The sequence below is a fragment of the Dryobates pubescens genome, chromosome 6 (assembly GCF_014839835.1).
Source record: "Dryobates pubescens isolate bDryPub1 chromosome 6, bDryPub1.pri, whole genome shotgun sequence".
Classification (NCBI taxonomy): domain Eukaryota; kingdom Metazoa; phylum Chordata; class Aves; order Piciformes; family Picidae; genus Dryobates; species Dryobates pubescens.
In genome coordinates, this window is record NC_071617.1 from 304485 (window position 1) to 320541 (window position 16057).

Genomic DNA, 16057 nt, shown 5'->3' on the forward strand with positions numbered 1-16057 from the left:
AAAATATCTCCAAAGGAAAAAAAATAAACCCCAGAGCCAAAGGGAAGAAAACAAATCCCAGCCTCAGAGGGAATAAACAATACCGAACTCAAAGGGCATAAAAACCTCAAACCCAAAAGGAAGAAGAAATCCCAGACCCAGAGGGGATAAAAAATGTCACCTCCAAAGGCCAAAGCTACAGTGAGGAAGGGCAGTCAGTGGCTCTGCAGTGTTTTGTTTGCGGGTGCATCACCTGTGTGCCAAATGCAATAGCCTTTGCTAGGAGCCACCAACACGACCTGGTTTTGCTGCTTTCCCAGCACATTTGTGTCCTCTAATGCCTGCTATTTGTCCTGCTCTCAGCCTATTGCCTCTCTGAAACGTTCTACTTTGCCTCTCATTGCCTCTTTAACTTTTCACCCTGCTTTGAACCCCCCTACCTGTTGGTCATTGTCCTCTTGGTCATTCTTCCTTCTTTGCCACCTCATCCCACGAGTCTTCCCCTCTACCCTGGGTTCTTCTCTCTGGAGACAGTGAAGAGCTGAAGTGGTTGAGAGAAAGTTATTAAAGAGTGCAGGGACAGAGGAGCCTGCCCTCCAGTGCTGCAGTGGTGTTTAAGCTGGGATAAACCTCTGGCTTTAGTATAATCACCTCAAACTTGCAGTGGCAACCAGGGCTAACCTGATTCATCTGTAGTCTACTGACCCCCTTCAGTACTGAGTTCCAATTAATTGTAAACGAGAGGGAACCACAAATGCAGGACTGAACTCACAGTCTAGAAGCAGCAAATAATGCTACTGGAATCCAAGCTGATGGGAAGCCTTTCATGAAGCATCCTGTGGCTGTGCATGGAGGCAGAGTGGCTGCTTGGTCTCTTCTCTCTGGTCTGGATTGAAGTAGGCAAAGTGGATTTGTTTGGCTGGGCTGATTCTGGTGCCTGTGTTACGTAACCTGAACCAAAACTTAAGAGATATTCAGAGGTGGATTCATGAAACCATGCAGGGATCAAACCAAAATGGAGAGTAGCAGAACTGTGAACAGGAAGATTCTCTCTCCATGAGGAAAGGCTGCAAGCCCTGGGGATGGAGAAGAGTTTGGAGCAGGGAAGGCTGAGAGGCATCTGATCAATGTCTATCAATACCTGAGGGTTGGGTGTCAGGATGAAGGTGCCAGGCTCTCTTCAGTGGCACCCAGTGATAGGGCAAGGAACAGTGGGTTGAAACTGGAACACAGGAGATTGCACCTCAATATGAGGCAAACCTTTTGGTGAGGGTGCTGGAGCCCTGGAGCAGGCTGCCCAGAGAGGCTGTGGGCAGCTTCCTTCTCTGGAGACTTTCAGAACCCACCTGGATGTGTTCCTGGGTGAGCCTGCTCTGGCAAGGAGGGGAACTAGATGATCTCTAGAGGTCCTTTCCAGCCCCTACCATTCTGTGATTCTGGGATTATCATATGGATTGGTCAAAAAAATCTTTTGAGGTTAAGAGGTGGTCAAGTTTTTCAGACCCAGCAAGAGGCTGATGGATCTGAAAGTTACTGTTTATGGACCATGCCACCCCAAACACTCCTGCTGCCTGCCAACTCTGTGCAGGGCTCAGCTGCTTCACGCCTGGCTGAATACTGAACATTAAGTACAGCTACCACTGGATGCAGGAAGGGTGAGCCAAGTTTAGGCAACAGTAGGTAGACCTCAGCAGCTCTGGAAGATACTGCTGTGGGAAGGTTACCTTCTACAAAGCAGAGCATAAGGAAGTTCTCTGTGTAGTTGCTGCCATGATTCTCTTTCCTGTATGTAAGGGGCAAGTGCCTGGGGAAGCAGCATTTCAGAGGGATCTAGCAGACCATTACATTTCTCCTGGCTCCTGACAAGCACAGAGCCCTGTGACTTCCAAGCAGCTAAAGGGATTGCTTGCCTCTGTTGAACAGACTGCACATGAGCACAAAGCCTTCCCCAGTGGATAAACGTGGGTTGGGGGCTCACAGTGCCTCTATTTGCACCATGGTGGGGTATGCATCCCTCTTTCTGACAACAAAGGGACAGGAGAGCCTCAACTGTTGCCCCTTTCCTCCCATGCCCTGAAGTCATCACTGCACCGTGTGCCTTTCATTGATTCAGGAAACACAAAGCCTGCTTAGCTCTCTGTGAACACGCAGGTAAGTGCAGAAGATCAGAATGGTTGTCTCCTCCCCCAGCAAAGTTCTGATCCGGAGTTTTGCTCCTGTTCCTGTCCCAGTAGCTCCATCAGTTAATGAAACGCCAGCACTGTCTGAACTTCCCAGCTGTGATGTCCTGCACTGCTTTGCACCTTCTTACTGTGTTGGAGCTCTTCTCTCCCTGTGTGCTCTGCCAGTAGCGATGCCAATTCAGGACGGTCTGCATTGATCCTGGGGATGCTCTGGGGGCTCTCAGCAGTTCCCACAGTTAAAATAATGATGATAACATTTTTACTCTGGCATGAAACTCCTCCTGCATTTTCCTGCCTCCTTTTCCCTGTCCTTCTCTTGTAAATCTCCCACATTCAAGCTCACAGTTGTTTATCCCTTTCTCAGTCCCCCTCTAGTCTTTGCTCTCCTAAAATTCTACACTTTTCCTTACCAAAACCACGTTGTTTCCCCCAGTTCTGCTGGTTTGCTTGGTTTTTCATTTTTGTTTTAAAAATCTTAGCTATCCACTCACGTTTGTTGTAGAACACTGATGTTCTCTCTTCCCCTTCCTCAAATCTTCCATCCCAGATTTACTGAGCTTCCCTTGTGCTCGAGCTTGATAGCACAGATAGCACAGACTTAACCAACTTAGCCTCAGACTCTGCACCTGGAGAGCCAGAGGTGGGAGAATTAAGAGAAAGGACCATGGACATCTCAGAAGGTAGGAGCAACAAAGAAGAAATGTAAATAATAATATTAATCATTTTAAATAAACACAGGGAAAAAACCAACAGCAAACAAAAAACCCCAAAAAGCTAAAAATCTTTGTCATGCTCTTGGCAAAGAGGCAACTGCAGGCAGGCTGCTGAGGCAGGGGGTGGTGTGTTGTGGTTTTTCAGGGTAGCTTTGTCAGGAGAGGAGGGAAGCTGCTGCTGCCCTGTGCGAGGCAGAATGATGCAGCCAGAAAGCCTCTGTTTAACAGCAGCTATTCTGAATACTGAAGAGGTTGCAGTGATGATATCAGAGTGGGAAGAAAATGCCTGCTGTTATTAGAAGCATTCCGTGCACAAGGAACAAGAAAAATAAAGCCTAAGTATGGCTAATTGTGTGGAGAAAGCCACAAGCTCAGGGTGAGCTCGGCGCAGCTTGGCTGCCTGGAACGTGGGGCACAGGGCACAGTCTGCCTCAGTGCTTTGTCAAAGCCCTCCCTGGCAGCTGCAACTAACTGCTGCAAAATCCTCCTGTAGAAGTAGGCAGCACAGGACACCCAACAGCCTCTGAGCATGCAGAGCTCTGTCCTCCAGGCATAAAGAGTTGTGCCTGTCTAGGCTTCCACCACAGTGATGTAGTTATTGTTATTACTATTATTGCCATTTTAATTCTGAAAGCTAAACATTAACCCCATGAAAATGATGTGCAGCCATCAGTGTGGGTCTCCCTCTTCCCCTGAGAGCACTTGCTCTTGCTGCCTGAAGAGAAGGTAAAAGATCAAAGTGGAAGATGTTTGTCATGATTTTATTTCTTAAAGCTTATGAGGGTGGTGAGACTCTGGCCCAGGCTGCCCAGGGAGGCTCCTGCCTGGGGGTGTTCAAGGCCAGGCTGGATGAGGCCTTGAGCAGCTGAGTCTAGTTGAGAGGTGTCCCTGGGCCTGCTAGGGAGGTTTGAGGAGATGAGCTCTGAGCTCCCTTCCAAACCTGAGCCATTCTGTGACTCTGTGATCTCAGGGACTGTGTTTGGTATTGTGTCTGTATGTGAGATAAAAGAGTAGCTCTGGCAGGCCAGATCACAGCTTTGATCCCAGCCTTAAAGGGGCACAGGCAAAGGCAGAAGTCACAGCATCAGCCCTGCAGTGGTGGTGACCCTGGGCTGTGTGCAAGGCTGGCTGGGCATGGAGGGAAGCAATACTTTTGGTGCCACACTCTCCCTTACTGAATCACTTGCAAATCAGATGCTTCACTTCACAGTCTGCTAGTCAGTCTCTGGCAACACTAGTCTGAGGTTTGGGTGGTCTTGGGGCCATGGGAGCTCTTCTCAACAGCTAGCAGCCAGAAACTGCCATCTTAGGAGCCGGTGGGGAACAGAAGGAAGCTCTGGGTGAGCAGAGATGGCAGTCATGCAGCAGGGCGCCCTGTGAAAGACAAGGTGATCAGTAAGTGGCCAGGAAAAGCCTCTGTCCAGCTGCACAGCAGAGTTTATCCTGAAATATGTCCAAAATGTGGTTTCCCTCCCCTCACCCAGCCTGGGACATCAGTTTGTCCTGGGAGATCTGCAGGTGCTGCACATGCTCCCTGCCGAGCCCCGGGCAGGCACGGAAGTCATCCCCGAAAGTCTTTGTCCTAAGGTGATTGTCACTGCTCAGCCCATTCCCACTGGAATGCTCCTGAGCTGCCAACCACCCTCTGTTGCCACCCCTCCCTATTTCCACAGCCAGGAACCACCCTCCTCTTCCTCATACCCCTGGATTTCCACAGCACGGGAGCACAGCGCTCTCAGTCCCAGCTCCACTCTCTCTTCCCGTGGATCCAGGCAGTTTCCGTAAGCTTTGCTCATCTCTTCTCTTCTTTCCTCTGACTTTTCCCAGCAGGGGTGGCTGGAGCAGCTCCCTCCCGGCGACTCTCCGCCGGCGGGGTGTGCGCGCCCGGAGCAGCATTTGGTGGAGACGATCTTTGGCTGGCAGCTAGCTGAGGGCAGCAGCTGTGCCCATGGAGCGTTGTATTCTCCTGCTGTGGACTTTCCGCAGTCCCTTCTGTTAGCGCAGTGCCTCTCCAGCTCAGAACTGCTCCCTCTACCCCTGCCTAAACAGCTCCTCCTCCACCGCTGCCATTCCTGCACCGGACTCGATGATCCTCGAGGTCTCTTCCAACCTTAGTGTGTGGGGCAAGACCCTCAGCCCCAGCCAGCACCCGTGGAGGGGAGGGGAGCAGTCACCAATGTTAGCCCTAACAGCCGGGGGGCCACCAGGCCCCCCGGCCTTTGTAGTCACCACCACCATCACCCAGTGTGCACTGTGGGCACTCACCTGAGATCAGAGGAGGATCCTCAGCCCCGAGGGGCTCAGCTTAGGGCTGCTGCCCTTCCGGGGGGCGTTAAATAGGGGAGTGGGTGGGAAGGGCAAAGAGTCCACACCTGGGGAGGGAGGGGACTCCAAGAGAGCCCAGGTGCTGTGGGTTTGAGGGGAGAAAGGGTAAAATGGGGTGGGTGGGGTGGAAAAGAGGCAGATCTAGTAGGAAAGGAGAGGTGGTGGTGACAGGAGGGGATTTTAAAATAACTTTATTTTCCATCAGTCTTCCCTGATGCACAACTGCAGACCATGGCTTGCTTTGCCTCCCTGCAAAAAGAGCAAACCCACCAATGCTTCATCAAACAAAGCACAGTGGTGGCTATTGCAATGAGACCTTTCCGTCATTATCACTTTGCTTGGTGGGGAGATCTGTGCTTTGCAGATCAAGGTAAGAAGTTTTAACAAAGGAAAAACAATAGTTCTTCAAGAGTGATTTTTTTTCCCCCTGGATACCAGCAGACAACACCAGGATGCTGAAGGGACTGGAGGCTGCCTGGGGAGGGGAGGCTGGGAGCCCTGGGGCTGCTCAGTCTGCAGAGGAGAAGGCTGAGAGGGATCTGATCAATGTCTCTCAAGAGCTGAGGGCTGGGGGGCAGGAGGCAGGGCACAGGCTCTGCTCAGCTGCACCCTGGGGTAGGACAAGGAGCAGTGGATGGAAACTGCAGCACAGGAGGTTCCAGCTCAGCATCAGGAGGAACTTCTGCCCTGGGAGGCTCCCAGAGCCCTGGAGCAGGCTGCCCAGAGAGGTTGTGGAGTCTCCTGCTCTGGAGCCTTCCCAGCCCTGTCTGGCTGTGTTCTGTGTGCCCTGTGCTGGGTTCTCTGCTTCTGCTCTGGCAGGGGGGGTGGACACAATAATCTTTGAAGGTCTCTTCCAACCCTTAACATCCTATGATCCTAAGTCTTCAGATTTGCAGTAGTGTTTTCTTTAGGGCAGAAGCCAGGGTAGATAGGGAGACAAAACAGGGACAGACCTGGCAGTGACCTGCAAGCACAGGAATACTTAACATAGTCGAATCATAGGCCCAAGATATTTACATCTCCCAGTTCCTATTCCATACAGAATCATGGAGTGGGTGAAGTTTGAAGGAGCCTCTGGAGATCCTCTCATCCAAAGATGCACAGAGGGCTGGAGAACCTCCCCTGTGGGGACAGGCTGGGGGAGTTTGGGCTGTTCAGCCTGGAGAAGAGAAGGCTCTGGGGAGACCTTAGAGCTTTCAATATCTGAAGAGGACCTACAGGAGGGCTGAGGAGGACTGCTTAGAAGGGGCTGTGGGGATAGGATGAAAGACAGTGGTTTGAACTGGAGCAGGGCAGTTAGAATAGAATAGAATAGAATAAACCAGGTTGGAAGAGACCTTCAAGATCATCGTGTCCAACCTATCATCCAACACTACCCAATCAACTAAACCATGGAACCAAACATCCTGTCAAGCCTCGCCCTGAACACCCCCAGCGACGGCGACCCCACCACCTCCCCAGGCAGCCCATTCCAATGGGCAATCACTCTCTGTGTGTAAAACTTCCTCCTAACCTCCAGCCTAAACCTCCCCTGATGCAGGAGGAAGTTCTGCACCATGAGAGTGGTGAAATACTGGAACAGGCTGCACAGGGCTGTGGCTGAGGCCCTGTCCCTGCAGACATTCAAGATCAGCCCTGCTGTGTCCCTGAGCAGCCTGCTCTAGTTGGAGGTGTCCCTGCTGACTGCAGGTCAGGGGGTTGGACAGGATGACCTTGGAGGGACCCTTCCAGCCCAAGGGAATTTGTGTATAGAATTATAGAATAAACCAGGTTGGAAGAGACCTTCAAGATCATTGTGTCCAACCCCAATCTGTAAATCCCTGATCACAGCAGGCTGCAGTAGGTCAGGTTGCCATGTCCCATTGAGTTATAAATGTTTCCAAAGATGGAGAGTCCACAGCACCATTTAATTGCTTTTCTTTATTTGAGATTACAAAACCAGAATTTAATTCATACCTATCAAGTCCCCCATGACCTCCATCCCTTGGCCTCTTCCCTTTTCCTCCCAGGGGCTTTGTTACTTCCAGAATTGGGCTCTGCAGTTTGTTTCTGTTTTGGCTAACCTTCTCTGCAGCTTCTCTACAGCTACACATTTCCCCTTTCTTTTGCAGTAAACTATTTTCCCTTCTGTAGTGCAAAGCATCTCCCTTGCCTCTCTGCTGCACTTGTTTTGACACTGTAGAACAGCACAGTACAGAAACACAGAGGAGAGCTGCAGTGCAGGCTTCTGCAGAGATGATGTGCACACTCAGGTGCTACTAAAGACAACCTTGTGCTGAGCATTTGGATATCTTTTACTACAGTTTGTAAATAAAGGAGTGGATAAATAGAGTCAGAAAGCTGCTGCTGAGTTCTCCCTGTGTTTTGCATGACAGCTCCAGTTTGATAGCAATCCCTGCCAGGCTTTTCCCTGCCATTTACTCTGTTTGCCTTCTTTGATAAGCTGTTTCTGTGTTCCTCGTCTGTCTGTAGCTGTGGAAGCCCTGCAGTGAGTCAGAGGAGCACAGGAGATGCTTCTGTGGCTCATCCAGGCAGCCAAATGTTCAAACAGCTCCACAAAGCATAGTGAGGAGGTTAGAGGAGTACACAGAAGTGATCCACGAGGGAATGATTTCCAGTGCAGCTTGCTGGGCTGTGACAAAGGGGCACTGGTGGCACACAAAGTGTGACTGGCAATTGATGGCTGCTACAGCATCAGGAGTATGGAGGAAAAGGAAAGAACTTCAAGTAAGAGAAATAAAGCTGAAAAAGAAACTGATCTAGGGTGAAAGAGTGAGCCCAAAGGAGAGCTCTCTGCAGCTGTGGCTGTTGCTCAGAATTCTGCCGGGGCTAAAGAATCCAAGTAGCAGGGGCTGTGACGCTGGGTGGGGAGGAGTGAGGGCAGCAGTGTGGAAAAGGGATTGTGAGTGGAGTCTCAGTGCAGGGCCTGTGGAGGAATCAAGCCATTGCTGTAGCTGAATTTCTAAACAGAAGTGGCCTGAGCCTCATCCTGGTGACCTGGGGGTGATCAAAACTCTGCTGGCTGATGCCCCAGAAAGTCTTCATGGAATCACAGAATTGTTTGGGTTGGAAAAGACCTCTAAGATCATTGAGTCCAACCATTGGCCCATCACCACCATGGCCATTAAACCATATCCTAAAGGTGCCACGGCCACAGGTTTCCTGAATATCTCCCAGGATGGGGACTCCACCACCTCCCTGGGCAGCCTGTGCCAGTGCCTGACCACTCCTGCAGCAAAGAAATTGTTCCTAACGTCCAACCTATGCCTCCCCTGGCACAATCTCAGGCCATTTCCTCTTGTTCAGGCCATTTATTTTTCTTGAGGGTTTGCCTTTTCTTCCTGAAGACAGTCTGAAGCTCAGACAAATCAACCAGTCAATGCCTCCTGAGTCTCTTTGCTCTTTAGTTGGCCAGGACAAAGTCTCTTTGGCTTTTAACCCCTCTTTTCTCTGGTACAAGAGCCACTTCTGTCTCCCTCCAAACTGTGGCTTCGTAGCTTTTCATCCTGGTAGTTAGAAGTCCTGAAGGCAGAGCTGCAGGGAGCTTCATGTGCAAGGTTTCACAGTTTGGCCAAGTCACAGCCCTGCTTCAGAAGGTCAAAAATCTAACTGTGAAAGTAAGTTGGGGGTCTGTGGTGGGTTTTTTATCATGATTTTAGTGCTGTGCATTACTTAATTTGTGTAGTAGATTTAGAAAAGAAAAGCTGTCAGGGGAAGAAAATCTCCAAGTGCTGCATGGTGCCGGAAGGAACTTCCAGACGGAGCCCAGGAGCTCTCCCCCAGGGCCTTTGGCTTCTTGCTTGAACTCCAAAGGCATTTTCAGAGCAGCACATTGCAAGAGGGACTGGAGCCTGGCTGGGTGCTACTTTCGGGGCATTATTGCATATGATCACTTGGGAGCTGCCTGAATGTAGCCCCTCCAACACGCAGCTTGCTGCAGGATTATTCCAGAGAGTGTGTAGTTTTTGTGGGAGTTGTCAGGAGCTGTCAGCTGCAGCTGAGGGGTTCTGGCAGCAGGGCTTGTGAAGAAAGTCAGGGTCTGGTTTTGTTGTTGTTTTAGTTTTATCTTAAACTGATGAGCAATGCTGCTGCTGGCAGCAGTGTCAGCAGAACTGGCATAAACCACCCTTGTGATGATCACTCCTTGAGTCACTGCTCCAGAAGACCTGGTCTGCATCTTTCTGCATCAGCTTGTGGGTTGATAAACATCATTCAGCCTGGAGAAGAGAAGGCTCTGGGGGGACCTCAGAGCTGCCTTCCAATACCTGAAGGGATCCTGCAGGAAGGCTGCAGAGGGACTTTTCCTGAGGGTGTCCTGAGACAGAACAAAGGGGAATGGTTTGAAGCTGAGGCAGAGCAGGGCTAGAGTGGAGTTGAGGAAGAAGCTCTTTAGTAGGAGGGTGGTGAGACTCTGGCAGAGGCTGCCCAGGGAGGCTGTGGCTGCCTCCTGCCTGGGGGTGTTCAAGGCCAGGCTGGATGAGGCCTTGAGCAGCTGAGTCTAGCTGAGAGGTGTCCCAGGGTAGATTAAGAATAGAATAGAATAAACCAGGTTGGAAGAGGCCTTCAAGATCATTGTGTCCAACCTGTCATCCAACACCACCTAATCAACTAAACCACGGGTATGGTGGGGAGGTTGCAGGAGATGAGCTCTGAGGTCCCTTCCAACCTGAGCTGTTCTCTGATTGACTGATTGCACTAACAAAATCCACAGAGTGCTTTTACAGAACTGCCTCTTTCATGAGTCTCTTAAGAATTAATCTTTGGAAAACTTCCATGCCTGTGCAAAGTGTTATCATGTTTGTCCCGTGGGTTAAAGTATTATTGCAGGCTGTAGGGAGAAAAGGGGGAAGAGACCAATCAGCTGCTAGCTTCAAACTAATTTTCTTGCCAAAGCAGGATAAAAATAATGTAAGTTAGGAAGAAAATCTGCACTGCATGGGCAGGAAGAGCCAGGAAGTGCTAAAATGCCTTTAATTTCCTGAAATGGTTGAGCCCCACATGTCTGGGGAGCATCAGTGTGGGCACAGTGGTCCTCTCCCTGCTTGGATGGGAGCATGGTAGGGAATTCTTGTCATGGTTCTGAACCCTGCAGTCTAGAGGAGAGGCTTCAGAACCAGCAGAACACAGACTCCTAGGGCACTTCTGTACTAACAGATTAAACCTGATCTGGGGCTGTTCCTAGGTGTTGGAGTATCTTAGGCTGCTCTGCACACTTCTGGTCTTCTTCCTTGTGGTTTAGGAGTTGGGGAGCTCTGAAGCTTATCTCTAGGAGGCCATTTATATGCAGCCTCCATGCTTTGAAGTAGAGCAGAGATCACAGCATAGATGCAGGTTATTTCATGCCACTTGTTTTCAGTGCTTAAAAGCATCTGTGTGCAAGTTCAGTGTACTTGTCGTGGTGTCATTTCAAGGTGGAGTTTAAGAGGAGATGGCAGTCACCGGAGAAAGCATCCCCTTCCCCCCATTTGCCTCTGCTCCTGGCCACATGATTTCACTACTCCCTATACCCTTCAGTGAGAGAAACAGATGTGACAAGAAAGTGAAGCCAATTAAACCCAAACCCAAACCCACAATAGATACATTTCTGCTGTGTTTTTACATGCAAGTGGTCCTGGGCAGGACCTGGCAGTCAAGGAACCTCATACCGGTGTGTGTGGTATGGGAAAGCTGGGAGCTGCAGCACCTGCTACAAAGGCAAGAGGGGAGAGCTGGGGTGGCTCAGCTCTCCCCTGGAAAACAGAAGGCTCCAGGGAGACCCTAGAGAAGCACTTAAATATTTGAGGGGAACCTATAGGAAGGCTGGGGAGGGACTGTTTGCAGGGGCATGCAGTGATAGGATGAGGCACAATGGTTTGAAACTGGAGCAGAATAGATTTAGATTGGACTTTAGGAAGAAGGTGGAAGGGTGGTGGAACACTGGCACAGGTTGCCCAGGGAGGTGGATGAGGCCCTATCCCTCGAGACATTCAAGGTCATGCTTGACAGGGCTCAGAGTAACCTGGTCTAGATGGGCATGTCCCTGGTCACTGTGTGAGGGTTGAGGGAGGTGACTCTTGAGGGTCCCTTCCAATGTGATGCATTCTGAGAGAGAAGAGAGACCCTGAAAAGGAGAACGAAGATCAAGAGAGGAGGAAGGTGGGGGGAAGACCTTCCCTTTTGGATGAGCTCAGATGTTTGCCCAGTTTTGAGAACCCTGTTTAATGAAAGCTTGGATTCCCAGGCACATTTTCATTAGAGATGGCAGAGCTGTTTGCTTAGATTTTGGAGTAATGTAAGGATCCAAATGGATTTTGAGCTCTGTTTATTTACATTTTAATGGAGTGAAACCATCATGACACATTAGTGAGGGGTTTATTGTGGCATTAATTTTGATAGAGCAAAGGAGACAAAGGCAGTGCTGAGCCCTAATTTCATGGCTTGCTGCAGAAACATGGAGTGGTAGATTGTCTGACTTCACTCTGTGAATGAAGAGCTTTGTAAGAGCAGATTGGTAACGTTCCTTCCATCTGGCTGTCAAGAGATCAACAGTAGGGTGGTGGCAGAGCTCTGCTGAGGTTAGTGGTGCCCCAGGCAGGGAAGAGGGTCTGCCCAGTTAGATCTCTCTGACATAACTGGTGCCTTCTAGAAGTGTCTAGAAGAGGGTGGCTAAAGGAATGTGAACAGAAGCAGTAAACTGAAGAGGTTTTGTGTATACAGCCCTGAGAAGGGGAATCACTAAGAGAGCAGGGAAGTTCAGTAAGGAGCAGCTTGTGACAACTGTGTTGGCACAGCTGGTACCCAGCTTCTGGACAGAGAAGCAATAGGCTGCAGAGGAGTCAGGGAGTCAGCCTGACACTGGGGGTGCAATCTCTGAACTGAAGCATGAAGGAGCTTGCTCCTGAGGGAGCCTCCTCACAATCCAGGCTGGGCTGAAGCGTTTGGGGCAGCTTCCTCTGACCTCAGGCTGAGTTTGGCCTGGTATGTGTCACACAAAACGGGTACAAAGTTTGTGCTCCCCCCATCCCTTCATGTGAGTTTAGCCTCCCAGTGCATGTTTGGAAGTCTCCACACTTGAGTGTGAAGGGGGAAAAAAGGAAGAACCAAAAGGGCATTTTGTCTGCACTCTGCAGTGCAGTTTTGAAACCTGTTAATGAAGAAGTGCTCTTGCAAGTGAGAGCTGCTCTTCTGTGTAGCTGTGTGTGCTATTTACTGTGGGCTCTTTCAAGTTGGACTTTCATGTTGTGTTAGTACAGGAATACTGTTGCTACTCATTGTGGATCCCATTCAGCAGTACCTGTACGAGTAAGTGTGAGGCACAGCTCTCCCTCTGGATGGAATCCTCCTGTCCCACACGAAGGCCAGCATGGGATCCTTCGAGCATGTTTCACGCAGCCTGTTTGGCTTCCTCTGGAGCTGGATCTGTGTGGGAGCTGCTGACCACCCCTGCTGCGTCCTGTGTGCCATGCTGGCTGTGTTCTGTAGCAGTGAGGCCCAGAGCCCTTTGCTGTGCTGCTGGAGGTGCACATTTTGTTCCAGAGCCCCCTCAGTGCCCCTCCACTGCTTGTCTAGCACAGCTTCACCTGCAGCTGGGCGCTGGCCTGTGCCAGGATGCAACAAACCCCCAACAATCCCCACAACAAACCCCCTTTCTGGATGTCTTGGATGACTCCCCGTGGCTCTGCATCAGAGCTCAGCATCTAGAAACGAGTAAACAGAAAGCATTTTGGCAGTGCCAGGCCAGAGAGCTCTTCGTTTTGCCACTGCATCACGTGGAAGCTCAGAAGCCACATTCGAGAGCTGTAATCCTTCAGCAGAGCATTTGTGTGGCTGCCTAACATCTGTGGGTTGTTAGGATAAGTTATTACACAGCCCTGCTTTAGTTGAGATTGGTTTGGAGCACATCCCAGTGTGTTCAATCAGGATACAGCTCCTGCATGCTGCTGAGCTGCTTGCTCCACAGCCTGCCCTCACCACGCTTCTCAGTGCACAGGTTGGGCCCTGACCCCCTTCTGCCACCTCAGCTTTGGGCATTTATTTTCCTCTTAAAGAAAAGCTTTTATTTATTTTTAATTTTTTCCCCTTTTGGACTGAATATTTCTCAGGGGAATACAGCATCTGGTTTGTTTAAGTGCTGAAGAGATTCCTAAGCAGGGATGGTAGTGTAGCTTCTCTGTGAGTATAACAGAGATCTGTGTGGTATCCGTGTCTGATCTGTAGTGGCTGGTTTGTGTTGTGTCCAGGCTAAGCCAGCTGGAAGGACATGGGTTTGTGTTTCCATGTCTGGTGTCTCTGCTGGCTGTGTCCTGTGTTTTCCTGTGGCTGTGTGTGTGTCAGCTGTTCCTGTTTGCTGGGGTCTGCCCGTGCTGTGCATTAAATGAACCGCAGCACCAGAGGTGATTCTGTGCCGTCGTGGTGACTGCTTGAAGCTGTCACATCCTCGTTTGAAACGGTCTCACACACCGAGCTGTCAATGAAATGTGAAAGGTGCTTGCAAGCACATACACTGAAGGGATTGAAGTAGAACAGTTTAGTTTTCCTTCAGGATCCCTTCTGCTTCCTTCAAACAAACTCTTTCAAGGTATTCGCTTTTTCATCAGCCCTGTGAGCGGCTCAAACACAGGCAATGACCTCTTTCCCATGGCTCATTTACTTGTACAGCACTGACAGGGATTTTCGTTTTCCACCCATGACTTTGGTTTATAGCACTGCCACATATTTTACGCCCAGAGAGGTCTGCAAGCACACTTCTCCTGTCTGTGGTTCTCAGGGTCTGTAAAGACATTTAAAACTCTGGTGGATTTATTTTTCCCCCTTTTGTTCTTGCTAATTTTTAAATACCTATAGTAACACCAGATAGACTGAAAAATTGCCTTGTTAGAATGGAGCCTGGTCAACTGAACCTGCTCTGCGAGGTGTGTTAGGTGGAGGCACTCAGACACTGAGCATCAAAGGAGGTTTTTATTTTGGTTGAAGGACCAACATTGAGCTGTTCTAAGTTGCTGTTCCTGTTTCCTACCCAGAGTCATCTCTTTTAGCCATACTTGTTGGTGCCACTGCTGGGGTGACTTTGGATTGTTATTTTGGGGTAGCTTGTGGCTATTGTTTATTTCTTAAGATGAATTATAAACGAATAGCTATTTCATTTATGCTTCTTACATAGAAGAGGTGTGACAGTCATCTTTTGAGCTGATTAAAATGGGAAGAGGTATTTTATGTATTCTTCTTAAACAGAAGAAATGTGACAGTAATCCTTTAACTTCATTGCAGCTGGAATAGATGTTTAATTTATCCTCCTCAAACAGAAGAAATGTGACATAGACTTCTTTTGAACAACTTAAAATTGGAAGAGATGTTTATTCTTCCTGAGCAGAAGAGCTCTAGCAGTCATCTTTCCAGCTAATTAAAATCGTAATTGATGTTTTATTTATTCTTCTTAAATGGAATGAATGTAGGAGCCATCTGTTAAACTAAGCAAAATGGGAGCAGCTCTTTAATTGATCCTTCTGAAGTGGAGGGAACGTAGCAGCCCTCTTTAGGTAAGGGCACAGTGCAGGCAGAGGGAGAAGAGCTGGGTGGCCTCTGGTCAAGCAGTGAAGAAATGCCTTGGGAAGTTCTGATGTAGGCTTCAGACCTAAGCAGGTAGTTTCATCTAGGGAGTTCTAAATACATATTTAACATAAAAATAACTTCTGAAATGCTTAAAGTCTTCACCATGCCATGTAAGCCGTGGTCTTCCTCCCCAGGCAAGAGACTGAGGGCTCTTGGTCCCACAGCTTTGCCTGCTGCAGTTTCTTCCCTGCCCGGTTGACTTTTTCTGTCCCTTTGAAGTGCCAGGTCACTTGGTGACTGCTGCACCCTCCCTGCCTTCACACAAAAGAACTGAAGCACATTTTCACCTCTAGCTTTTGTCATCCTTCTTTACCATTTTACCCATTGCTTTACTCCTTTAACCTAAAAGATTTGCTTTAACAACTTCCTTATTAGCTCTCAGCTTTGTTTCCTCTTCTCTCTCTCTTCACTGTTGACACAATCTCTGCCTCCTCCCCGGTCTCCATTCATGTTGTCTGGTTTGTTCTTCTGCCTCTTTTGCCTTCACTTCCATTCTTTCTTCAAATTTCACATACTTTAGAGTCCTGATTAAGCTTTGGTTTTTTAAATTTATTTTAATTGTTTCTAACTCCTGTGCATCCAACTCCCCTGTGCTGTGTATAGATGTGAAACACAGTCCTGCTTTACTGCCTGCTCCCGTCCCGCTGTGTGTCTGGAGTGAAACCAAAGATCTGTCCCTCAAAGCAGACAATTTCCTCGTGACTGCCAGGCACACACCTTCAGCTATGTCTTTGTTATGTACAGCTAGAACTCAATAGATGGTAAAAGATCTTTTCCAAGCAGCACAGGGTGTGGTACTTTGGTACTCTTCAGTGCAGATAGTTCTCTGTCGGTAGGCTTCTCTAGCTCTTACCTCACACCTCTGGTAAGTTGTTGGCTTGGATGTAGCTAAGCCCAGCACAGTCAGCACTGGGTTTGTCTGCAGGTCACTTCTGAGTTGAGTTCCATGAGAAAAATTCATGAAAGGTGAATCCTGTGTCTGTTTTCTGTGGCGGTGGAGGCTGCGAACGCGCTGGGCAGGACTCTGCCACTCAAGGTCCAAGTCCCGTGTAGAGTCTGGTAGGCTTGTCTTGACAGCCATCCACGACAGCCCTCCCCTCTGCCCCAGCTGCATCCACACCAGCCCCGAGCCTGGGTCCTCTTGTCAGTGCTCGTTCAGAATGGAACTAGGGCTGGGCAGGGGGGCTGCCAGAGATGGGCCTGGTGTGAATTGGCAGCACACGTTGGAGAAGCTTGCAGAGCATGTGCCTGGAGGATGCTTGGCTGTAG

At 49.4% G+C, this 16057-nt stretch overlaps 1 protein-coding gene across 1 annotated transcript in view; it reads left to right on the forward strand.

Annotated features, from left to right (window-relative positions):
• Positions 1–16057, forward strand: part of RIMS1 (regulating synaptic membrane exocytosis 1) — a 292497-nt gene that overhangs the window by 125597 nt on the left and 150843 nt on the right. The gene's annotated exons all lie outside the window — the stretch shown is intronic.